This window comes from Polypterus senegalus, chromosome 16 (assembly GCF_016835505.1).
Source record: "Polypterus senegalus isolate Bchr_013 chromosome 16, ASM1683550v1, whole genome shotgun sequence".
NCBI lineage: Eukaryota > Metazoa > Chordata > Cladistia > Polypteriformes > Polypteridae > Polypterus > Polypterus senegalus.
Genome location: NC_053169.1, coordinates 98,320,879 through 98,348,383, shown reverse-complemented (window position 1 = coordinate 98,348,383; position 27,505 = coordinate 98,320,879).

Below are 27,505 nucleotides of genomic sequence, written 5' to 3'. Positions count from 1 at the left end.
CCTCAGAACCTGCTCCATGAGCCGCTGGAAAGTGGCCCCAGCATTTTAAGCCCAAAAGGCATGACATTGAACTGGAACAGGCCTTCAGGGGTGATGACTGCCGTCTTCTTTTACTCCCTCGTCCATCGGCACCTGCCAATAGCCACTGCGGAGATCTAAGGTGCTAAATACTGCAGCTCCATGCAGTGACTCCAGGATTTCATGAACCAGGGGCATGGGATATGCGTCCAGGCTCGTCTTCTCGTTAACCCCTGTAGTCCACACAGAAACGATAGGAATTATCCGACTTCTTCACGAGGACCACAGGGGACGCCAGGAGGAGGAAGATGGTTCTATTATTCCCTCGGCGAGCATCCGATCGAGGTGTTCTTTAATGACGCCTCTTCAGTGGAGAAACCCGTAAGCTCGGTGCCTTATAGGGACTTCGTCCAAGGTGTGGACCATGTGGGTCACCCCACGGGCAACTCCTAACTTCTCCGTCCACACCTCGCCCACTTCTTCAGCACCGGCCTCACCTCTTCAGGTTGTCCCTCCACTGGGGCTGCCGCCGAGGTGCTTGCGCGCTCCTCTCTGCTGCGTAAAACCCGATAAATTCGAGCCCAGATCTTCTTTGGATTTGTAAATGAATTCGCATATCCCTTCCCCCGGTACCGTATACCCCCTGGGACTGAGATGGATGGTCATCCTCATGGTGGCTAGAGAATCCAGCCCAAGGAGTAACGGAACTGACAGGTGCTGGTCCTCCAGGACATACGTATTCATATCCCAGGTGGTGGCGAGTACACTGTACCTCAAGGGGACTCTGCCCAGGGCCTTGTGTTCACTCCCATCCGCCAATACAAATCGGACGGACGGGCAGATGTTAATTTGTCTGTCGGTCGGCTAATCTTCTCCCACTGGCTTGAGCGGATTAAAGTATGGTGGCTCCGGTATCCACCACCGCATCCATCTGCCACCCCGCAGCATCACTGGGACGATCAGAAGGGGCGTGCTCGCTTGCATAATGGCGAGATCGGCTTCCGACCGGCAAGGTTTGGCTCGTTGTGGTTTTAGGGGCTGGGTTTCGTGTACTGGCCTGAACTTTGTGCCAGTACGCCTTGAGTTTCCCCAGTCCCGTTCCACTTGGGAGCCTACCCTCACCAAGTCCTCCACCGATCCCACCACCCCCCTGAGACTCCCAGCTAACCGCGGGTTACAGGCATTAAGGACGGCGGACCACCTCTTCTTCAGCCATAGCCGGCCGCCACTTCAAACACAAAGCCCGGTATTCATAGGCGAAGTCCCGGATGGTTTGTGAAGGTAGTTGCACCATGGACCGCAGCTTGTCCTCCAGTTCGGTCTCGTAGTCTTCCGGAAGAAAAGCCGCGAGGAAAGATCGACGAAAGGATCCCCAGTCGAAAATGGTCTTCTTGGCCGTCAGCCACCAGCTCCGCACCGGTCCCGAGAGGGATGTCCCTATCACCCCAATTAGCTCTTCCGGGGTTAGAGGGTTAACGGCCAGGTACGCCTCCCGGTCCTCCACAAAGTTGCAGGACATCATCGACATTATAGGGAGCCCCTAACTTGGGAAAAGACAGGCGCACCCCAGGAACAAATGGCCAATTGAGGCATGCGCCCTCCCGAGATACGTCGGCGTTGAATGACGGGCGACGGTCTTATCTTCTGGAGACACCTTTGGACTTCCCCCTGAAGAGAATCTTGCCAGCATCGATCCCGCCTCTGGAGGCACAACACGATTTCCCCCCAGGAGTTGAACTTGCTCGTTGATGTATTCTTTCATTTCCTCCTGGGAGCTGCTGATGCGAGCCCGCAAGGCTGCTTCGCTCCAGCGTACTTCGCAACCTCGCGGATCTTCTCCTCCAGCCGGGTTATTTGTTGCGCCAGATCCTCCCACAGAGGCGAGACGTCCTCCAGGCCTTCCTCTTCAGGTCCACGGTGATCTTCGAGGTACAGCGACTGCAAAGAATCCACCACCTCTCGCACCGCTGAACACGCTCTGACCGTGGCGTGCGCGCCCGCTACTCCATCATCACACCGAGGCGAAGCAATGGTGTCGTCCTGCTCGCACGCCCTAAAGACATGATATTTTTGGGGAAAATTTAAAGGCAGACAGTGATCGAATTAAATAAAGATTCCTCAGAGAGGGCACCACTTATGTAACGGCCGACCCCTTATTCCCAGCCGGCAGCTACACCTCCAAGACCTGTGGCCTGGATAATTGACTGAGAAACCTTTTCCTGTCAAGCCGTACTCCTACACAGATTAACTTTCCCCACAATCGACGGTTTGAAAAGCAAAGACAATAAGCAGAATGTAAAAGGAAACAAGAATAAATGTATTAAATGGGACAAGACACGCCACAAGACAAATGTACACTCAAATATTCCTCCACCCCAACAATCCCACAGCAAACCCGACAATATATATATATATAAATCCCCTCCCTTGTCCACGTTACATATGACACACACCACACAAACGACAAATGGCTGGCAAACGGAATGATCATGAACTTGAGTCCGATACGTGAAATAAATGTCCTGAATACGGGTACTGATTAATGACGATAGTAATGTTGTATTTCCGGCGTTTGGAATAACCTCACCGTGATTCCTCGGCGTGCGGCGAATGATGATTCGACCCCGGGGTCTTCAGCGGTAAGCAGGTTGAAAGGCAGTCCGGATGAATGAAATACAAACTGGATGATAGCGCAATGGAATGAAACGGCAGGCAGGTTGTAATCGTGAATGCGTTATTGGTTGTTCTCCTTCTCTCTCCTCGTGCTGGTCTCCTTTCGTCTCCTCCTCTTCTCCTTAAATAATCCGTGACGGCAGTAATTGATTAATTGATATACAGGTGTTTTCCAGGTAAGTGATTGTGAACTCCTCCCATCATCCGTCCTCCTTACGGGACAACATTAACTGATACACACAACGCAGTCAATGGGACAATGAAACGAGACACACACAGCACTGACATTTAAACACTATGTGGCACCGCTACAAAGTGTGAACACAGACACCCAGAATTCATTGTGCCATGGCCGTCAGCAGCTCCATCATCATTGAAGGGAAGTGTGCCAATCAGGATCTGTGTTAGCCATCCATGCCCAAGCCATAACACCCCCAGCACTGCCATGTTTAACAGATGAGGTTTGGATCTCCGGCAGTTCCTGGTCATCTCCACACTCTGATGAGGTTCATCTTTGTCTCGTCTGTCCACAAGACCTTTTCCCAGAATTCTGTAGGCTCTTTGAAGTCCTTTGTCACCAACTGTAATCTGGCCGTCCTGTTTTTGTGGTTTGTCTTCTAATTGGAAAAAAATAGCAGGTAATGGTACTTTGTTGGTATTAAGTATGAACACAGAGACCCAGAATTCATTGTGCCATGGCCATCAGCAGCTCCATTGTCTGTGAAGAGAAGTGTGCCAGCCATACATGCCAAAGCCATAACACCCACAGCACTACCATGTTTAACAGATGAGGTAGTCTGCTTTGGATCTCGGGCAGTTCCTGGTGGTCTCCACACTCTGATGAGGTTCATCTTTGTCTCTTCTGTCCACAAGACCTTTTTCCCAGAATTCTACAGGCTCTTTGAAGTCCTTTTTCACAAACTGCCATCTGGCCATCCTGTTTTTGTGGTTTGTCTTTTAATTGGAATTAAAATAGTAGGTGCTTTTGCTTTTATTGCCTTTATGTAAGAATACAGAGAGGTTTCAAACAGCCTACTGATGGTTCACAAAAGTAATCAAAAGAGTCAGAGCTCTGTCCTTCTCGAATGACAGGTCAATATGTGACGCCACCATCCAAGTGCAGCTCTCTTTTATAGTATCTGAGTTGGAAGGGGCGGAGCATTCTCTGACTGAAGTGGGTGAGGCTACTCATCCTCCTCGAGTGGCTTCTCAATGCTGCAGGGGAGATAGAAGATACTGTTCATCTTTGTCTCGTCTGTCCTCAAGACTTTTTTCCCAGAACTCTTTAGGCTCTTTCCAAGTCCTTTCTCACAAACTGTAGTCTGGCCATCCTGTTTCTGTGGTGTTCATCTTGAAGTGTGGCCTCCTCTGTGTTTCTGTTGTCACACACGTGCGAGTAGGAGGATGCTGAGTGGACCAAGTGGAGGTAATTACCCGCCAGGTCAGGGGGAGACAGGGTGCAGTAATCCTACTTCTGTTATCTCAGCAGGCCAGATACGGTTAAACCCACCAGTCGCAGCACCATTGACATCACTTCCAATTCCGGTGCCGCGGACGACGTCACATCTGGCTTTGGCCTTTAAAGCCGCCATCATTTCACCATCCAGAGAGTTCAGTTCAGGACTCAAACCAATGCATATGAGTGCTTCCAAAAAAAAAGAAAACCATTGCAGCCAGGGACAAAATATGGGTGGCCACCCCAAACCTTTTTGTGTGTGTCGAGGCTGTTCATTTCACACTGCTCATGAAGCCTTCTGCTGATAGTCGTCTCTGACATGTCCACATCGGCCCCCTGAAGACTGTGTATTATCTGTCAGACAGGCGTTTGGGGACTTCTTCATGACCATGATGAGGATTCTTCTGTCATCAGCAGTGGAGGTCTTCCTCGGCCTAGCAGTCCCTTTGTGATTCCTGAGCCCACCAGTATGTTCTTTCTTCTTCATGATATTCCCAGTTGACATTCAACAGGTGATTTTGGTCCTCTTATGGTTTTCTTGATGTCTCCAATGGTTTGATTCTCGTGTTTCAGCCTCCTAATGAGTTCTTTGACTTTCATTGGCAATACGATACAATACAATACAATTTATTTTTGTATAATTGCCCAAAATCGCAAAAGCAGTGCCGTAATGGGCTTTAACAGGCCCTGCCTCTTGACAGCCCCCCAGTCTTGACTCTCTAAGAAAACAAAGAAAAACCTTAGTAGGAAAAGATGGAAGAAACCTTGGGAAAGACAATTCAAAGAGAGACCCCTTTCTAGGTATGTTGGGTGTGCAGTGGGTGTCAAAAAGAAGAGGGACAATATAAGACAATACAATCTTCTTCTATAATATGCTACCGTGGCTGTTCGTTTGTCTATCCAGGATTTTGAATCACCTGTAGCTCGCAAACCGTTTCACCTATTGACTTGAATTTGGTACACATATACTACGTAACGTCTACTATCTGCTTTCTGGGTAATAATTTGTATTACTCTTTTTATGTTATTTTATTGTAGAATCAACTCTCGGCACCGCGTAGCAGAGCGGCTGTATGGTGCATGCGTATGGGCGCCGTTCTGATTCCCCACCACCTTCGCTAATCATTCTTGAGGCAGATTGAAGATTTAAGTGCCAGCTTAAGTGAGAAATTAAAGAAAATGTACTAAGTAATTGCAACACAAACACTAACTAAATCAGTTTTAACGCGAAAAGATGCCGTCGAAAGAAGAGAAGCAGCGGGTTGCTAGGGTGGAGAATAAAAGAGCTGCTCAGGAAGCAGCAAGCGCATCAACCTCTGAGCAAATGAATGATAAACATACAGAGAAAGAAGATGAAAACTAGGAACGCTCAAGTCAAGTGTATTCACGTACGTTACTGGTACAGTATAATAGTAAAACAAAAATATTACAAGTATGGAGCAGAATTTAACAGCAGATGATATCCCATAATATGATTTGGATTTGTTTAGAGTCCTGGAGACCTCGGCTATCAAGTTGCCTCCCCCTATTGGCCATTCCACAGCTGAGTCAGCACAGGGCCAGCCAATCCAATGAAGGGACCCTTCTAACCAACGACTCCATCAGAGATGACTTTACCTTAGGCTGGCAAAACAACTTGGCATGTGGGCCGTGGGCACCAAGTGCCACATTTGAGTACCGAGAAGAGAAACAGAACAGGTGAGGGTTAGTAACAAATTCTAACTGTCATGTTACTTATGTTTTAGTGCTAATGACTGACAACAGAGATGCAGTCCGTACAGTTAATCAGCAGCTCTAGGCAGGGTGTGCTAAACTGAAGTCGTGAGTCTTCAGCTGGGATTTGAAAGCTGAGACCGAAGGGGCATCTCTTATAGTAGCAGGCTGACCGTTCCACAGTTTAGGGGTTCCTGTAACTAAAAGCTTGACAACCCACCTTTTATTAATCCTTGGAATTGGCACACAATGGCAGCTACAGGCTCAAATTGGTTGAAGCAAGCTGAAGTATCTTAATGAAGCCATGAAGCCCACCTGAAGAATCACAAACACTTGTGACATTATGGCGCCCTGAAATGGGGGGACCCGTGTAGAACAGGTGTTGTGTCACCAAACCCCCTTCAAATAAAGTCTGCAACGTGCGCTTTAATCTCAACATCTGAATGGTTCGATTTGTAAATTTAAGCTGTGGAGCAGAGGGGGAAATCGAGAAAAAAAAACAATAAAGGTGTCTTTGTACTCAAACATTATGGAGGAGAAGGTGGTTTGGCAGAACGGGACCACTAGCTGGAGGAGATCACCTGGGGAGAGACCAGAAGGAGGCCATTTGTTTCTGGCTCTGGTGCTAGGAGGACATCTGCAAATGGAGGAGACCCACCGAGCTGCTCCAGTTGAAGATCTGCCCTTTATAAGTGTAACTGAGTGTGACCAGCAGGGCAGTGAGCCACAATCAGGGCCCATTAAGGGGAGTTTGAGCCAAATATGGCGGGGTCTGGCCCAGAAAACTAATGGGATCTAAATGAGGTGATCACATTTTTGAATGTTCTGCTATGTGCTTTTAAAACATGCAGTGATACTGAACTCTCACAGGTGGATTAGGCCCCCCTTTCTATAACGTCTTCCAACATAATAAAAACATTTGAGTGCTTATTGTACAAAAAAAAAAATTAGAAAATTAAGGAACCCCAGAAGAAATCAGCATGTGGACTGTTTCCTGTAACTCATACTTGCTGGCATAATGACAGTCTCTTTTGAAGGGTCCAAACAAATGATAAGCGGGGTCACGACTTTATGGTAAACGTTTGAAGATCTCAAAGCGCAGTTGCCGGAGTGTTTCAGGAGTGTTGGCAGCAGCATGGAAACGGTCCTTGTCATGTAGGAGCCGAACACCTCCTGACACTTACCCTCCATCTTCAGTCCCATCAGCATGTGTCCACGGTGGGCTTCTTTAAAAATGTGGCAAAAATTGGAAATCCTGCATGCAGGGACTGCGATTGCGGAAAACTCACGTCTCGAATTAGTCCGTGTCAGTTACCCCCTGAATCAAAGCGCGTTTGTCATGACATTCGGGAACAGGAGCATGTCAGGAATGCTGATTGTATCCCGCTTTGTGTTTCTTTTGTTTTTTTTTTTTTCTGGTTCTGTAAACACTCAGCTCTCTGCCCCTTAAATTAAGATTACTAATGAAGCTAACATTCTTAGTCACTCGAACAACGGCATCTATTTGTGTTCTGCTCCGAGGTCAGCGCTAATGGGAAGTTTTCATTCAACATTCTCCTTGACTCAAGATACCCAGAGTGCCCCTGGGGAGACATTACTGGCAGAGCGAAGGGCAGCAGTTGGACGTGAAGGGTCTGCACAGTTAGCACTGACCTTTTTCAGGGTCCAGGCCTTTTGACTTTGGCGATGTTTCTTTTCAAACAGAGCCGGTTTTAAAAGAGTTGACTATTTTATTTTGTTCAGGGAGGGTAATGCCTATCGACAACTGAGGAAAAGCAATGGACGACTGGGTAACAGTTACATTTAATTGTGGCTCCACACAAAAGAAAGGAAGATATTGTTAAGCAACAAAGTATACGACTACAATATAAACATTTAACAGTTGTACGGCTGACAATTCCCATTTTTATTCTTCTTTAAAAGAAAGGTCTCGTTTTTCACCTTTCATTTATTCCTACAGATCCCTTCCATCATTTCATTCTCTTTATTCAGGCGGCTTGTCATTGATAAGCCATGTGTCACTCTCAAACGGTTTGATCTCCTGTGCATACCACTGAAGTGCTCTTGTAAACTTTGAGAAACCTGAGCCCCCCGTGTCCTGACCTTTTTCAATGAAATTGCTACTCACTTATCACCTATTGGGAGATCGGGCAGAAAAATGTTCTCCATTGATGTGCTTGTTTTACGCCGTAATAAAACATCGCATTTGGGCCAATTCGGGGACAAATAACAAGACAAAGAGAATTTGGCAGGCAAAGGCTACTGACCCGAAACGTATACGACTTCACTTACCTTTTATTTTGGTTCTAATATATATATATATATATATATATATATATATATATATATACACATCATATTATTAACATATTAATTAAATATATTTAAATTATTAAATATTCTGAATGTATTAAAATATATCAATTATTAAATTATCATTATATCATTTCTATATTAGATAGATAGATAGATAGATAGATAGATAGATAGATAGATAGATAGATAGATAATTTTAATTTTAAACAGACCTTTATTAACAATTATAACACAATTGCAGTCAAATTAACAGCCAAAACTCAACAACATTTAATAACATAGTTTTTTCTACTTATACTTTAGTACCAGACATTCATTTTCCAGGGAACATGAAACATAATTTACAGCCCAGATATCTCTAAATATATCTAATTGATTAATTAGTTTAAAATATGCAAATTCAATTTTTAATCTCCTTTGAACGAGGACCTTAAACATTCACAGAGCGTCAGTGGTTTTCAGATCTTTATCTCTACTTCTTCTTGTTTTAAAGTTGCCATCTTGGCCTGGCCTAACAAAAAATTGCAAAGTGAACATTCTCTTTTACAAATTCTTGACACAGATATTCCAAAAATATAAATGAGTTTGTTAAATACAATTCCCAAATCATCAGCAATAAAGCAAGGAAATGCAGCAGTGGTTGTAATCAGGTACAATACAGAAATAAATGATCATTTCTTTCTGAAGGTGAAATTGACACTGATCTGTTGCGCTGGCGCCAATGGTTTTTAAGAATGAATTGGTGGCTACTGCTACATGTAGAATCCTCCACTGCAGGTCCCAAATAGATAGATAGATAGATAGATAGATAGATAGATAGATAGATAGATAGATATAGATAGATAGATAGATAGATAGATAGATAGATAGATAGATAGATAGATAGATAGATAGATAGATAGATAGCATAGTTGGTAGGATTAGATAGATAGATAGATAGATAGATAGATAGATAGATAGATAGATAGATAGATAGATAGATAGCATAGTTGGTAGGATTAGATAGATAGATAGATAGATAGATAGATAGATAGTTGATAGATAGATAGATAGATAGATAGATAGATAGATAGATAGATAGATAGATAGATAGATAGATAGATAGATAGATAGATAGATAGATAGATAGATAGATAGATAGATAGATAGATAGATAGATAGCATAGTTGGTAGGATTAGATAGATAGATAGATAGATAGATAGATAGATAGATAGATAGATAGATAGATAGATAGATAGTGTGGTGGGCAGCCGGGTCCCATGTCTGGCCGGGACGCCCCTTCTGCTTATGATCCGGGGGAGCAGCAGCCATGGGCTCCTCAGTACCTCTCCTGGGACGCTTGGTGGCATCAGTCTCCCTGCAGGGTTCCCTGGGAGATGGAGTTCTCCACCACCCTGTGGGGATCTGCGGTGGCCGCCAGGGGGCACGGCATGGATCACGGAGCTCAGCCGGACTAATCTTTGGCCCCACCTGGGAGTGCAATTGGCAACAGGTGAGCAAGCACCGGGAGCACTTCCAGGAGGGGCATTAAAGGAACCAGCAACCACCACTCAGGGCCAGAATCGGAAGGAAGAGGACGAGGTTACCTGGAAGGAGTGTTGGTGGCGCCAGAGAAAGAGTGTGGTCTGTGAATTATTTGTGTTTGGCACTGTGTTGAGCCTGTGGGACACGGGGAAGGCCTGCTCCCATGGCTGAAGAAAAATTAAAGGTTTCTGGAGTTTTTTTTTTTTTTTAGTTTTTTCTGTCCACCCTGGCCATCGGACCTTACTTATTCTATGTTAATTAATGTTGACTTATTTTTATTTTTTATTGTGTCTTCTGGTTTTCTATTCTTCATTTTGTAAAGCACTTTGAGTTACATTTTTTTTGTATGAAAATGTGCTATATAAATAAGCGTTGTTGTTGTTGTTACTTTGACACGTGTCTCTGTGTAAGTCTGTGCCGGGTCGGGCGCTATAAGTCCAAATATCACAATAGACAGATAGATAGATGATGTAAAGGGAGGCAGGGATGGACTGACTGGTGGATCAGGTTTTGTGGTTTTTCAAGCTCATGAAGAATTCCCATCAATCCTTGAGTGCCTTTTCTCCTCCTTATTGATGACCCTTTGGTGTCTGTAATGACAATGTCTAACAATAGGTTCGACAAATCACCCTGCAAGGATCCCCTCTACAGACCCTTTGATGTTATGCAATGCCAAACACCTGTTATTCCAGAGGGGTGGAGTGGGCCTTCCGAAATGGCTCAGGTACGTAAGGCTTACTGGGACTTTAAGGAACTCGCAGTGGGAGTGTGACACCTCTCTGTGACATACTAAGAAAAATAATCTTCACATCCCAGACAGGATTTCAGACATTAAACAAGTGCCATTTAATAGTCCTAAATGATACTTAATGCTTTTGATGAAATCATCTGTCGCATGCAGTGTACTCGAGCAATGCGCGCAAAACATGGACGCTTCTTTCAATCTGTTTTCTTATTTCAAACTGATTAAAGTGTCCAGGTGCATCATATGGCATTTTATCAATATAATGACATAAGCACAAGCCTGAATAGCCACCCATTCATATAGTACAGTATATAACCTGCAGAACAAATTAATAATAATAATTAAAAGGAGCAGGTTATTTTTTTACTCAACAGATCTGCTGTATTTCCACCAACTAATGGTGATAGTAATAATTTGATTGATTAGCTCAGGAATTTATTAACATCTATATATATATATATATATATATATATATATATATATATATATACCAATCTGAGAACATAAAAAGATATAAATCAACATATTACAACTAATAATAAATTATTCCGGCCTAAAGGCCCACTAAGCCTGCGTCCGAGTGTCTGTGCACTAAAATCAGAACCTCAGGTCTGCGTGTGGCTTCAGCCTCAACTTTCAGATGTTGTCAGCTGCTTAGCGTTTGCCATCCTGTGGTGTTTGCGTCTCCATACAAGGTAATTGTTACTTATCTTAATAATCTGAATCTGCTATCCTGTTGTTTATGCATGTTTATGTTAAACTGAAGTTCTCAATAATTGCTATTTATATGCATTATCTTTTACGTGTACACTAAATATCTGGGGGTGGTATACCGTTTTATCCCCGAATCGTGTCAGCCATGTTCTTAACCAAATGGACATCTTTCTACTGCCTAATTCCTGATTTAAGTCGTGAGAGTATTGAATCATATAAGTGCATATGTGTGCTTTGATAATTTTTCAGTTAAGTTAGCCCCCAAACTCCAGCCCCTTTAACAATTTAACAATAAAAACTCATTTCAGTGTACATCGAGTAAGATCACTTCATACATCCTGGACAGGACAGCTGGCGTTGGGGCAGCCTAATGTATGCTAACTTCAAAGGGAGCAGCGGCTAATCTGTTTACTTTTCAAAACTCTTTCATCCCGTTTTTTTTCCAAATGTCTGTACTTCTTCAGATTTATTGAGTAGCACAACCGGCACACACATTTAAGTGTCATTCTGAGCATGGAAAAAAACAAAAAAAAAGGCTGGTACCAGAAAGTTCTATCACCTGTTCAATCTGTGAAGAATAATATCAAAGCTATTTAAAAGAAAGTGTGTGTGTGTGTGTGTGCGTGCGTGTGTGCGTGCGTATGTGTGTGCGTGTCTGCTGAAAACGTTCTACCAGTCCATAGTAGCCACTGTGGTGTTCTGCGCTGTGCTCTATGAGGGAAGCAACCACAGCTCAAAAGATAACACAATGGCTGAACAAGCTTATCAAGAAAGCCTGCTGCGTCCATCACAGTGCCAACTCTGGACACACTGATATGGAAAGGAGGGTGGTGGCAAAATTGGAGGCCATTTGGAAAAAAATACCCTCCAGGAGGCGCTCTTCACAAAGGATGTGCTAATTAGAGTGCGCCCTGGGGGTCGTTTCTGGCCTCTTCTGTCAGGCAATTCAATGCTACTTCCTGATGTACTCTGTAAGTTCATTTTGAAATGTTTGCACAAAATTTATTTATTTATTTCATTTGATTGATTTATTGTATTATTTGTCCTGTGAGTCTGTATCCTTGCTTTTTTTGTTTGTTTTGGCTACTGTATGCTTCTGAATTTCCCTTTTGGATTAATAAAGATAATATTATCAAATACATATACATATATATATATATTGTTATAGATATCCAGGGACTTTGCACCACTGGGATGCCTGGAGACGAGAAAGACCATGAGAGGGGCTGTAACTTCCCCGAAATGCAAGAGGGTGACCTCCCTGGATTGTATGGGGGCCACAGAGCTAGGAAGCTCAACTTCTGGGAGGATGTGGCCACCACCGGGGGGCGTCCGGCCAGCCCCGAGATTGCCTTTTGCAGTACTTCCACCCTGCTAATTGCGGAGCACTTCGAGTACTTCCGGGTGCGCTATTAAAATGGCCACCTCACTCCATTCCAGGAGCCGGAGTCGGGTGGAAGAGGACAGAGCTTGCATCTGAGGAGTGGAGGCGGCAGAAGAGAAAGAGAAAAAGAGCATTATTGCTGCTACTTGTGCATTGTGGGTTGTTGTGCTCAAAATAAATGTGTGTGTTTTAGAACACTTGGAGTCCATGTCCGTCTGTGTCCGGGTTCAAGGTTCACAATATATATATATCAATATATATATATATATATATATATTGTGGTCGAATAAACGTCACAAAGTACAAAATAAAAATTTGGGGACCGTCCCCATATACTGTCGTCAGACAATAAGAAAATTAAGTGATTCAAAGCCTTGTAAAAAAGTACAATGAACTGTTTTTAAAATGGCGGTTATATAGGAAGCAAAACACATGTGACAGGAAACGGTTGGCAATGTGGTGATGTGGCAACAGGATCCGGAAGTGAGGTGTTTTGTGGGGGCCGGAAGTGACGTCATCAATGGTGGCAGGAAGTGACGTCATCGTGGCCATTTTGGAAGTTGCAGTATTATTTTCCTTCTTGTTTTCTGTTGATGAGAGAAAAGAGTTCAGGTAAGTACCACGTGACAACCCCTTATCTCGTGATGTTTTACTCACCTTATGGCTCTTTGACTGCCTCCTAATCACCCATGTGTGACTATATATATATATATATATAATGAAATGAATAGCCACAACACAAGAAAAGGTTTGGGGCAGCCACATGTCTACTTGATCCTGGCTGCAAAAGTTCAAGTTTTCAGCCCAAGTTGTGAAGAAGGGGGCTGAACATACCCCTAGAAGATGCAGTCGTTCCTTTGAAACCCCCTCTTAAACGGTGATACAATGGGAAACAAATACAGTTTTTTACCTCCTCTTTGCATGATTAGCTGCTATCTTGCTGCTGCTGCCATGTCGCGTGATCTGCATCTCACGCGGCTCTTCGAATATATAAAAGCCTGTACAGCAGCTGTCTTTTTGTCATATCGCCTTGTCTCTCTTCTCCACGAGACATCATCTGCTTTATTACGCTGTTTACGAATAAAGTTTCTGTTTCTTGAAAACTCTGAATGAATCTGTGCAACTGTGTGACCCCAGCCTGACAAAGTGAATACAGTGTTGAGTCCAAAACAGAACTAACTGATCAACGGAGGGAGGAAGTCGGGTTTGAAAGGCGTGTCAGGGGAAGTGACATCGTCGGGGAGGAGCCAGAAGTGATGTCATCCTCGGGACCGGGACCGGAAGTGATGTCTTCAGAGCGGAACTGGAAGTGACGTCTTTGGACTCATGCAGAATTTCCCATGTCTGATCTGCAGGGATAAAATGAGAAGGTTTATTGCACCCTGCCACTCCCGGCCTGGTGTGGAATTCCCTTGTTTTGGTCCATGTAGCTGTCTCCCATGCATACGATAGTGACTATATATATATATATAGATATTGTCACACACGCGTGAGTAGGGACCAACCGACCGGCTCAACGGAGCATGATAATACACAGAAAATGGGCTTGGAAAAGAGTACTAACTGACCCTCTTTTTTATTTAGCAGAAAAACAGACAAGTAGGCAAACCTTTTCGAAGATAAGCAGACGATTTCCTTCCGAGTGTACGACAACCGCTATCTCCCTCCTGTCCCATCTTGATGACATCACTTCCGGCTCCACGTTTTCATATCATCTGTGGCGCTTCCTGGACTTTCCCATTGTACCCATTGTACACAATTTCCTGTCCATCCCTCATATATAAATCCGACTATTTCACCAATACGTTTGTCCTTGTAATTCAATTTTTTTGAATGTATGAGTCTGAGAAGGACTACTGGACACTTCATTATACAGGGAATGCAAACCCCCAAAACTTTTTGAGCGTGTTGTCTCTTTCTTATATTTTCACAGTACATATATATTTATATATAAGTATATATATATATAGCCAGCCAGCCATTGTCTAACCTGCTGAATCCGAATAGGGTCACGGGGGTCTGCTGGAGCCAATCCCAGCCAACACAGGGCACAAGGCAGGAACCAATCCCGGGCAGGGTGCCAACCCACCGCAGTATATATATATATATATATATATATATATATATATATATATATACAGTACAGGCCAAAAGTTTGGACACACCTCCTCATTCAATGTGTTTTCTTGATTTTCATGACCATTTACATTGGTAGATTCTCACTGAAGGCATCAAAACTATGAATGAACACATGTGGAGTTATGTACTTAACAAAAAAAGGTGAAATAACTGAAAACATGTTTTCTATTCTAGTTTCTTCACAATAGCCACCCTTTGCTCTGATTACTGCTTTGCACACTCTTGGCATTCTCTCGATGACCTTCAACAGGTAGTCACCTGAAATGGTTTTCACTTCACAGGTGTGCCTTATCAGGGTTATTTAGTGGAATTTCTTGCTTTATCAGTGGGGTTGGGACCAGCAGTTGTGTTGTGCAGAAGGCAGGTTAGTTGGACGATTTTTCACTCTTTGTTATATTGCAGCCATTTGCTAAAATCAGTTAAATTAATTTTTTTCCTCATTAAAGTGCACACAGCACCCCATATTGACAGACAAAAAAAAAGAATTTTTGAAATTGTTGCAGATTTATTAAAAAAGAAAAACTGAAATATCACATGGTCCTAAGTATTCAGACCCTTTGAACCCTCAGTATTTAGTAGAAGCCCCCTTTTGAGCTCATACAGCCAGGAGTCTTCTTGGGAAAGATGCAACAAGTTTTTCACACCTGGATTTGGGGATCCTCTGCCATTCCTCCTTGCAGATCCTCTCCAGTTCTGTCAGGTTGGATGGTAAGCGTTGGTGGACGGCCATTTTTAGGTCTCTCCAGAGATGCTCAATTGGGTTTAAGTCAGGGCTCTGGCTGGGCCATTCAAGAACAGTCACAGAGTTGTTGTGAAGCCACTCCTTCGTTATTTTAGCTGTGTGCTTAGGGTCATTGTCTTGTTGGAAGGTAAACCTTCAGCCCAGTCTGAGGTCCTTAGCACTCTGGAGAAGGTTTTGTCCAGGATATCCCTGTACTTGGCCGCATTCATCTTTCCCTCGATTGCAACCAGTCGTCCTGTCCCTGCAGCTGAAAAACACCCCCAACAGCATGATGCTGCCACCGCCATGCTTCACTGTGGGGAGTTCGGGTCACTAAAACCCCGCAAAATTAAAAGGTTGCGTTTGTGATGAATTCTTTTAAGAAGATGGAGGGTTTACATCTAAGAAGATGTACCGACCTCTTCATGTTAAGTTTTGGACTTGTGAATTGTTTGGACCTTCTGGCCTTTAAGCACGGAAGGGCAGCGTCCACATTTCTCAGAATAATATTTCTCTTAAATCACAGGCACATAGTGCAACGTTGTCAGACAGAAATTTGCAAGATCCCATAAAAAATGTAATTTCTATACCACAGCGGCCATGTAGTGCCTTTCACAAGGGATCTGCTACAGAGAGATGATCCAAATACATTTAAGCTGCTGTTAGTGCTACTTACCTGTTGTGTTATAACGCCTTTAAAATGTAGTTTACCCGAAAGCATTCCAGTACTGCTCAATGTATCCTTACTTCTTACATGTTAATGTTTTACTGTTTATAAATTTATATACTACATTTTATCTTTTTCCCTTGCACTCAGTGAGCGAAGCCACTGGGTAATCAGCTAGTATAATATAATATAATATAATATAATATAATATAATATAATATAATATAATATAATATAATATAATATAATATATAAACGTCTACACATGGAAGAGTGTCTGTCTGTGCAGCCCGGAAGTGCGAGGTGACGTCGGGGTAAGGGCTCTGCCTCAGAGGAAGCAGAAAACTTGCTTAGCCGCTAATAGACAAGCGAGGCGAGCACTTCGGCAAAACAAAATCCCCGAAGAAAGACCAGGTCGCTTAGCAGCTAACATCAGCAAACGGTATCCCTTTCACTTTTCCACCCGCTGCTAATACACAAGTGAGGTGAGCACGTCGGCAAAACGAATCCTCCAAGGAGACAGACGCCCAGCATAGTTACTTTCAATTACCTGACATCTCTACATTTCATTTTTTTTTCTGAAGATTTCAATAGTTGCTAGGACCCTGGGCTTTTTACAGTGTGGGCTTACACAACAAGTATAATATAATATAATATAATATAATATAATATAATATAATATAATATAATATAATATAATATAATATAATATAGGGCAGCATGGTGGCACAGTGGGTAGCGTTGCTGCCTCGCAGTTAGTTTGCATGTTCTCCCAGTGTCTGCGTGGGTTTCCTCCCACAGTTCAAAGACATTCAGGTTAGGTACATTGGTGATCCTAAATTGTCCCTAGTGTGTGCTTGGTGTGTGGGTGTGTGTGCCCTGCCTTGCACCCTGTGTTGGCTGGGATTGGTTCCAGCAGACCCCCGTGACCCTGTAGTTAGGATATAACGGGTTGGATAATGGATGGAAGGATGAATGGATAATATAATCATCCTCTTTAATAAATCCCCTGTGTGTGTCCAGGTGTCCGTGTGTGTGTGTCTTTTGGTGAAGTAGGCTCGGTGCGACACACACGACCGGCATCGTGGACACACACACACACTGGAAGCTGGGCACACAGTGAATGGCGTAGCCGCACATGATAAGCAAATAAAGGACAGCATTGCTGGGGAGCGTGCTGATTGGGTAGTCGCGGCCGCACACATAAAATCCATTGCTGGGGAGACACCACACATACTGCCCCGTGCATGTTTACTAACTAACTACTAGTCAAGTAGGATAAAAGACACAGACACTCAAATCGTATATAAGCAACATCTCCTGGAAGAACGGTCAGCTCAGCAAGTAAACATCAACGAAAGAAAGGCTGAAAGACAAAGAAAAATACGAGCAAATAGATCGATTGAAAAAAAAGAAAATGAGCGTCAGAATATTCCCCATATTGATTTGGCTCTATCCTCTACTACTTTACCCTTTACCTTAAGAAGGCGACAATTTCCAGTTACATTAGCCTTTGCCATAACAATTAATAAAGCTCAAGGGCAAACCTTAGAAAAAGTTGCCATTTACTTGCCAGAACCAGCATTCAGCCACGGTCAGTTATTAAATGTTGCATTATCAAGAGTTAGAAGTTTTCCAGATGTTGTTGTCAACGTTGTAGATGGTCCTGAACAAGAGTGTTTACAAAAAATGTTGTCTATAATGAAATTTTATTGAAAAATTTCCTGAGGTAACAAAAATAAACACATTTTCCTAAATATCTTCTTCAGATATTGCGTATTACATCCATCCATCTTCTAACCCGCTGAATCCGAATACAGGGTCACAGGAGCCAATCCCAGCCAACACAGGGCAGGAACCAATCCTGGGCAGGGTGCCAACCCACCACAGGACACACACAAGGGCCAATTTAGAATCGCCAATCCACCTAACCGGCATGTCTTTGGATTGTGGGAGGAAACCCACGCAGACACGGGGAGAACATGCAAACTCCCCGCAGGGAGGACCCGGGAAGCGAACCCAGACGGGTCTCCTAACTGCGAGGCAGCAGCGCCACCACTGCGCCACCATGCCACCCTTGTGTATTACAGATGGTTATAAAGTTTTACACTAAGGCAATATTAATTATACTTACTGTATTGTCATATACGTTTCTATTTTTAATATTATTTTACTTTTACTTTAGGCTTCTTGCAAAAATATTTTTAACAAAAAAATTAAGACAACAAACAGAATGAGGTCAAGGTCCCTTGCCATTTAATATAGACTGTTCCTAATAATGTTTATGCAATACTGTTCTAGCGCCTGTTATTGTAACGGGCTTAATGTCTAGTATACTATAATATAATATAATATAATATAATATAATATAATATAATATAATATAATATATAATATAGATAGGTTGGGAGCATGCATTACTGAGTGTTGCCACACCCACATACAACAAACCACCTGAATCGAGACCGAGTGCAGCATAGTGACACCGCAGCACCCCACTGAAACTGTGTGAGGTTTTTTATGGTGGCTGGCGTGCCAATCAACCAGTTTTACCTGCAAGTTGGAGGACCTGCTTGCAGGGCAGGATGCAGATTAACGTTATATAATATAATATAATATAATATAATATAATATAATATAATATAATATAATATAATATAATATAATATAATCAGAGACCACAGACAAAGTTAAAAGGTTGGGGCACCGAATGGTTAACCCTGTACATTATGGCCCTTGGCGATATAAGCTTTTACAACAAAATACATTTCTACAGACAGGAGTCTCTGACCAGACTCTGGTATGATGGTGCTGAGGTAGAAAGGAGGCGGGATCAGGCACCCAGAAACCAAAAGTGGCGCCATGTGTCATCAGCCCGCAATTCTCCAGTTGTATAGAAGGAAGGAGAGAAGAGGCGTAAGGAGGTGGAATTGCAAGTCATCAATCCCTAAAGTTCTCTCCCAAGCAAAGCAAGACAGTCGACCACAGCGCAGGGCTGGGTGCGATCAATAACCATTTCTTCTCTCGTTCCCATAGAACAGAGGATGAGTCCTGGCACAGGCCGTCATGTCACTTCTGGTGCGACAGAAGATTACACACATGAAATAAACTACCAAGGAGTGGGGTGGAGAGTAGGACTTTCCGGACCTTCACATCTTGACTTGAAATTGTTTTACACCAATGGCTCCATACCCTTTTGGAAAGGTGACTGGTTTTAAAAAGATCAAACAGTTTATGGACTGGGTATATCCACTTTTAGTGTTTTGAGCTGCTTGTTTAATGTCGACTGATTGATCAAACTTGTTACCCCCCTTGGAATTTCAAACTGCCTGGTTAATTACGATCAATTGGTCATACTTCCAGGGTGTGGGAGGGAAGGAGTTTTGATCGATCCCCCTTACATGGGCCGACGACTCCTTTCACAGACCGGTGCCGTGAATTTATACCATTCATAAAACGTTCTGGCAGATTGTTTCATGGACCAGCAGACATTTTCTACAAATCAGTGGATGCCTAAGGAAACACTCGAGGTGAACGGGATGGATTAGCTTGCTCTCCTCACAATTCTGATGCGATCTCTAGGTGTCCCATTAGCTTCATGGTCCCATTTTTGTGTTGCTAACAAGTTAGGTGGCCTAACCAGACAGGAGAATGGATGGGAGTTAACCTGCATCGGATAATTAAAAGGCTGCGGCTTTCGGTAGAATCCCAGAACGCAGAAAATATTTGCTGGTAAGACCATTATTAACTTGTTTGACGCGCTTCACTGATTTTAGTCCTTTGGAGATACGAGGCCAGAATTACGCACAGTTAATGTGACTGTGCATCAAAGTTGGGAGCCATTAAGCACCATCAATCACTATTTCACCTGGAAAGAGGGGTCATTAACAAGTGCCTGTGTACCAGTAGATCAGGTCTGTCAGCTGGTGTGAACTCGTCCATTAAAATAATGCTGGGTTGGTCTTTGAGGTTTTGAAAACACATACCTACAACATAATGGCCTTTTCTTTTCTTTTAAATTAACTTGCAGGGCTTCAGTTTACATTCGGAATCGTTCAATGAGTCTACGGGACATTTGGGTGCGCTGTGTTCTTCACCGGGGTGCTTGGTAGCACTGCTGTCTTGCAGTAAGCAGAGTGAGGTTAGTGTCTTTTAGTGGTCCGTGTGTGAAGTTTGCACAGTCTCCCAATATCCTGTGGACACTAGGGGTGCTCCAGTTCACCCAACACAACACAACAGACACAGGGCACAAGTTAAAGCACAACAGAGCCTTTTTATTGTGAGGAAAACTCTTCAAAAAGCGTTTCCCACCACCACCGCCACAAGTACAATACAAGTACAAGACTCTTCTTTCGCTCTTTTCTGGTTTTGGCCTACTCTGCTCTTCCCATGAAGCTTCGTCCTCCACCTCCCAACTCTGACTCGTTCCTTGTGTGGCTGGCAAGTCCGTTTACAGTATATTGGCCCACCCTGAAATGCTTCTGTTCTTCCCGGCCCCAACTGATCTGCAAGCACTTCCAGGCCAGGCGGAAACCTCATACTATATGGCTCCTCCATTTTTCACAGCACCCACTGACGGCACTCAAGGTACCCAACAGGGCTGAGATATAGAACTCCAAGTCCCATGATGCCCGGGGCACCGCTGCAATACAGGGGAGCTGCCATCTAGCGTTCTGGGGGTGGCAGTGCCCTGAAGAAGCTGTCTTTCCCCATCCTTCCATTTCTTGGGCGTCCCCGTCGGGCGTCCCTCATAGTCCACATGGTTTTCCTTTTGGGTGTTCCAGTTTCCTCCCACAGTCCCAAGACTGTGATGGACTGGTGCTGCCATCCAGGGATTATTCCTGTTCTGTGTCCGATGCATGCAACTTTCCCACCACCCTGCTCTGGATAAGCACGTTTAGAAGATGGATGGATGGATAGATGGGTGGATCATATATTTACTGAACTTTAAATAACATTAATGAGCTATAGAAATAGGAAGACAGCAGCGGTAAAAATACTGTAATAAGACGCATCTGGGGTCCTTGGCGGTGTGTAGTTTTAAATAATTAAAAGTAGTGTGCTCCGGTGCCAGGTGGGCGTAGGGGCATGGGCTAGCATGTACAAGTGGGCGTTAATGGAGGAACTGGCCAGCTATTCATTCACATGCACACGTATGCGCTTCAGCCAATTTCCTTGTTCAATGCTCTGAGGGGAACCTGAGCAGGAAACAATGGAGAAAGAAAATGAAGAAGGTTAAAGATGAAAAGAGAATGGAAAATGAAATGGCAGGATTGTGATGAAGCAGGTGCTGTTAAGGAGAGGAGGCAGGCTGTTGGGAGTTATTGAGTTATTACTTTGTTTTGTTTAAATTTATTTAGGTTATGTACAGCACTTTGGTCAGCAGCTGTTGTATGGAAAGTGCTTTACAAATAAAGTTGACTTGACTTGACTTGACTTCAAACCACTGAGGTTGCGGGTTGAAATCCCACTGCTGGCACCATGTGACCACGAGAAAATCGCCTCATCGGCCTGCCCTGCAATTGGAAAAATAAAAAGAATGTAACTGATTGTATCTTGTGAAAAGAATGAATCTCCAGACATTATAAAAGTTTGGGGCAGCCACCCATATATTATATCCCGATTGTGAAAGTTTGAAATTAGTGAACAGAGATGTTCACAAGACTGAGTCCAAAACAGAACTGAATACTTGGAGGTAAGATGGTGGTTTTAAGGGCTGGGGATGGAAATGATGTCATCAATGCCGGAGCCGGAAGAGACATCATCAGAGGTCCCGGAGCCGGAAGTGACGTCATCGGAGGTGCCAAAAGTGACATTATCAGAGGTGCCAGAGCTGGTAGTGATGTCATAAGAGGTGCCGGAACCAGAAAGTGACATTATCAGAGGGGTCGGAAGTGACTTCATCGGAGGTACTGGAGCTGGAAGTGACGTCATCAGAGGTGCCAGAACCGGAAAGTGATGTCATCAGAGGTGCTGCTTGGCATTCCCCAAATGTGATCCAGCTCGTAAGATCCTCATTGTTGGGAACCCGATTGGCTGGACCAGGCCAAGGAGTTGACCATGTAACACCTGGCTGCGGCAGGTAAAGAGTCATTTCCGGAGGGTAGGACTGCACTACGTGTCTGCCTAGGGGGTTGCCAACCGGGATCCAGAGTTGTTTCGTTGTGTAGTGGGTGTGGCAACGCACTGTACCAGTGCAGGCTCCCCAACTTCACTTGACTTGACTTGTGAACGCCACTTCCACGATGTTCCGTCTCACGAGAGCGTTCCCGTAAAGCCTGCTCCTCCATTTCATTTCCGGCCTCTTGTCTGGCCTTATCCTTGCCGTGTCTCCTCCTTTACTCCTCCACGTGCGTCTCACTTCCTCTCTCGTCAAACTGACCAATCCGATTGCACTGAGAGACCAGACACACACAGAGCTTTTATTACACAGTGAGACGACTTACAACACCAGATCCACAGTATCGGGCTGAAAACACTTTGATCACCACGCCATGCTTCTGGAATCGAACCTGCCTAACCGCTCTCCAAAATGGAGTAGGTGGGCTTCAGATTGCTCTGTTATCCGTTGTTTTCTCCACCTCTTTTATCTTTCCTTGTCTCTGGTGTGAGTGTATAGTGTTACCGGTTTTTGAGGAGGACATTCATTGACATGTTGTGTCAGAGAAAATAAGAGGACAGTGACAATTACTTGGGGGACAATACAGCAATACTCTTTTATATCCATTTAACACTGGGTGAGTGTTTAGTGTGGTGGTCTGTCTGTCACATACTATAAGCAGAAATGAAAATGTGATAACTGCATGGCGACTGAGCCACTCTGGGAGTATTACGGTGGTGTATTTTTTTAATATGCCCTCACCTAACTGCACACACGCACACTAAGCTCATGTAACACAGAAGACTCTGCGCTCGCTCAAAAATCAATTGGAATATCTAAACAATTTGGGCAGGAGAGGCCCAATTATTTAGTCTTTTGGATTTGGGGCAATTATGAAAGCATGCCGAGATGTATCCGGTAAATATTTAAATCCCAGGATGTTCGTTGTGTTTAGGGTGGGTGCAGCGACCATTTGTGTTTGGGATTGTGTGCTGTAGAAATCTACAAAGGCCCAGCTTAGCCCTCGAGTATTTACAGAGAAACTGCTGGGTTTACTTAGGCTTATGGTTTTTTTTTTTTTATTTTGTTTAAAACTTTGTTTAGCTTTGTCCCTTTCATGTTTAAAAGTCGATTACTGTTTAACAAAGTGATGGAAATGAGATTAGAGATAACTCGAGCCTTATCTGTTTGGATTTGGGAGTCACAGAGGAAATACATGTTAACTGAAAATTTTGGTGAAATGGTGTCCTGTCAGAAATCACAGGAATATAACAATCCTGCATTGAAAAGACCCTTTAAAATAATAATAACAATAATAATAATAATAACAATAACAAAGGATCAGCTGTTACGTCCACCCTTACCCAACATGTGGGGCTTCACATCCAAGCGTCTTCCCCAGTGTGCCCTTTACATGAATTGAATTTTCTTTTAATTTTTTAAAGTAATAAAGACACAATAATAGATAGATAGATAGATAGATAGATAGATAGATAGATAGATAGATAGATAGATAGATAGATAGATAGATAGATAGATAGATAGATAGAGTGCATGCTCCCCAACCTGACCTGACAGGGCTAACCAGTATAATACAAACAGTTGTGAAAGACGCTATATAGGCGGCTGACCCGATACAGACTGACAATGGAGGAACAGGTAAGAAAACAAATAAAAGATTTATTTTCTTCCACTGGGAGTCACATCTTCCCCGTGTTCCTCAGCTACAGTACAGTCCCACAAATCACCACACATAACAAATCAAAAGTATTCTTCTTCCTCCACTCCTCCCAGGCAGCTTCGTCTTCCTCCTCCCGACTATGGAGCTTGCTGGGTCTCCAACAGTCCTTTATGTAGTGCCCGACGCAGAAGTGCTTCTGTTCTTCCTTCCATGTGACTTGCCAGCACTTCCGGGTCAAATGGAGAATCCCAATTATTTAATCAGCCCGGTAGTACTGTGGGGCTTCCATCCTAAAGACTTTCTAGTACTTCCGGGGTGCAAGGGAAGCATGATTCCCAAAGTCCTTTTACATTTCCCCCTGGGCAGCACCCATGGTACCAAACAGGGCTGAGAATCCCAGGAAGCCCTGCAGGAATCCGGGGCACCATTGCACTTCAGGGTAGCTGCCATCTAGCGTTGTGGGGGGAGGCAGTGTCCTGGAAAAGCTGCCTTCCCCCACCCTTCCATCTTTGGGGCGTCCCGGCCGGGATGAGCTGCCGGTCATCCGCCACACAGTCAAAGATCTCAAGGTTTAGGGCTAAATGATGCCCAATCTCTTTCCTCCCTGAAGACGCACGCCTACTGACCACAGGCCACAAGAACTGAGAAGAATAAGCAGACTCCATGCTCACAGTCTTGGCTTCACAATGAACCTTTGCCCTCCCTCTGCTCGCTGGCAGTTTAGGTCATGGCCCCTTTCTTGCCCGTCTTATGGAAAACATGTGCTTTGTCACATCATTGGGATTATGTTATTTAGGGCAGGGATTGCTCCAGAAGGCTTTATGCCAACTCAGGCATCATTATATCATCATCTAATGATGAATTAAACAGCGCCTCTCATGTTATGTTTTCAATTATACATTTTCAAAAGTTTTAATACATTTAAAGTGTCTCAGAATGTAACTGTTATTTATGTACGTATATTTGACCGACACTTTTATCCAAAATGATTGATAAAATGAAAACATTGACTGGCTCAGGTGCCCGATCCCGACACTAAGGTCATTATAAATCTAGTTACCTCTTTTATAGATGGGCACCATTCATGAAAGCAAAAAGGCAGAAGTGTGAACACAGAGGGGCACTGTTTATATAACTAAAGTGACTTGCTGTCTGGATGCCGGGGAGGGGGGGCACCACTAAATCCAGTTGACAAAGTCAGATGGGCACTGAGGGGAGCCATCAAGCACCTTGAACATGGGAAAGGCACTATATAAATAAAATACATTATTATTATTATTACTAGGGGGCTTTGCCCCCTGCCTGCTTCGCTCACCAAAATCCCCCCCCCCCAGCCTGTGCGGCCATGTGGCGCGATTTCCCGAGGGTGATCCGGCTCCACTGGACCAGGCCAAGGGGATGCCCACATAAGAACTGGCTGAGGCAGACAGAGGGTCATTTCCGGAGGGTGTGACTGGACCGTGTGTCTGCCCTGGTGGGGGATTGCCAACTGGGATCCTGAGCTGTTTCGTCATGTGGTGGGTGCGGTAATCTGCTGTACCAGTGCAATGCTCCCCAAACTAACCTGACCTGACCTGACCTTTCTTTAAAAGAAAAGCAAACTACAGAATGGTCCATTATTGAGAAGTACGAATTTCTTTGTAATTTCAGTTTCGTTTAGAAACAATTACAATTACAATTTGAAGTCGCGGACATTTTCAAAAGCAGCTTTTCAAAGGATCTGAAACAATTCCTAATAGCGATGCTTAGTGCAGAGGACGCCTTTTATTAACCCCAGTCATCCACCTTAGCAGCCACAAGCAGTCGGCAATTTCCCTCATTTCTTTGTCTTTGATCTTAAAAAGTGTAAAGTCTTTAATCTTACAGTCCGCACGCGGAGCACGTTTAGCTGGGTGGGAGGAAATGTGCATTACTAACTAACGCGCAAGACCTTGGTTGAGATTTTGGCAGTGCACAAGATCATTTTCTTCTTCGTCATCGTGTATTTTGGCATCGACAAGCCAATGCCTATAATTATTGTCTCAGTGTACAGAATATCTACGGTTATTGGTGTCTGCTTTTTATGTAAATGAAATCGTGGACCACGGAGGGCAGCCAAACGCTTATCTTACGGGAGAATCAGTGGGTAAGAAACGGATTGTGCACTGCATGTTGTTCTTTGTATTTCACATTTCCTCTTTCATAAGTGTACCCCAAGCAGAGGATAAGGCTGTTTTCTCAGATTAAATGTACTTATTCAGTCACATACAAGGAGGCTATTATTCAGAAAGACACGATTCCAACGTACTGAAGTTATTTAGTGCAAAACAAAAGCTGCTTACTATGCCAAATGAACTTTCATTCAGAAATTATGGCACACACACAGTCGGCTTGGAGGTATGAGTGAGCAAATAATCAGGTTAACACTCACACACACACACACACACAAAGATTTGGGGGCGGGGGTGACCTAAAACGTCTAGGTGGACATGTCGGGATTAGCCAGTCTCCCCGGTGGTCCGCTAGAAGTCCCTTACTGCTGAAGACCACCCTCTGTTTGTTCCAGGGGTTTTGCCATGTCCCTTTTTTATATTTAATTCAGGGTTTAATTTAGGGGCTCCGTTTCCTCCAATCAGTGGTCTTCTTGCGTGATTAGGTATGTGGAGCCAACCCGGACGCAGACAGGCAGGACAACACAGTTTATTTACAGACAGGGAGCCTCTCCACAACACAAGGCACAGGGCAAAACACCAACACCCATTCCCTTCTTGCTGCCAGTCCTTCACCCTCCACTTCTCATCAGGCTTCATCCTCTTCCTCCCGACTCTGGTCATCGAATGGGGGGGTGGGGGGACTGGCCCCCTTTTTATAGGACACCCAGAAAGACTCCAGGTGTCCAACGAGCTTCTTCCGGCTGCACTTCTGGGGCATGGAAATGTTCGTGTGCCCCCCTGGTGGTGGCCACGGGTTCCAACAGGGTTGAGCTGCCATGCTAGAAACCAAGGGGGCTGCCATCTGTCGGCCCGGGGGAGTGACTGTCTTGTCCTAAAAAAATACTCTCTCCCCCCGGCCCTTCCACACTCTGGGTGTCCCGGCTGGGTAAGGATTCCGGCCGCCCACCACAAGTAATAATTAATGCAGGAATCTTAGCTAGAAAAGAAACTCTGTGCACATCTCATCTTCTTCTTCTTCGTCTTCCTCTTCATCCTTTTTCACTTCTGTGTGGGTTCGATGTGCCTGATCAGCCTTCTCCAAACAGCTCGGCCCTGCACCTCCTCACCAGGTGGATCTTCTGTTACTTTATCCATCGACCTCCGCTTTGGCCTCCCTCGCTTTCTCTTCCCCTGGACTTCCACTCCCATCACTCTGCTGCCCACATGTTGATTGACTCTCTTCATCACACGTCCCTACCACTTCAGCCTCCTTTCCTCCTTTTGTTTCTTATTCAGTCCTTCTTTGTAATTCTCGTTACCACCACATTCAACTTTTTCTGCGGTGCCCCCTCTTCTGCCCACGTCTCAGCTCCGCACATCACTGCCGGTCTTACCATGGTGTTAAAAACCTGACCTTTAACTATCACCTTAATATTTCAATCACACAATCCTCCTGATACCTTTTTCTAACTGTTTCATCCACACTGCACTCTGTGAGTTATCTCTGCATCTAATACTCCA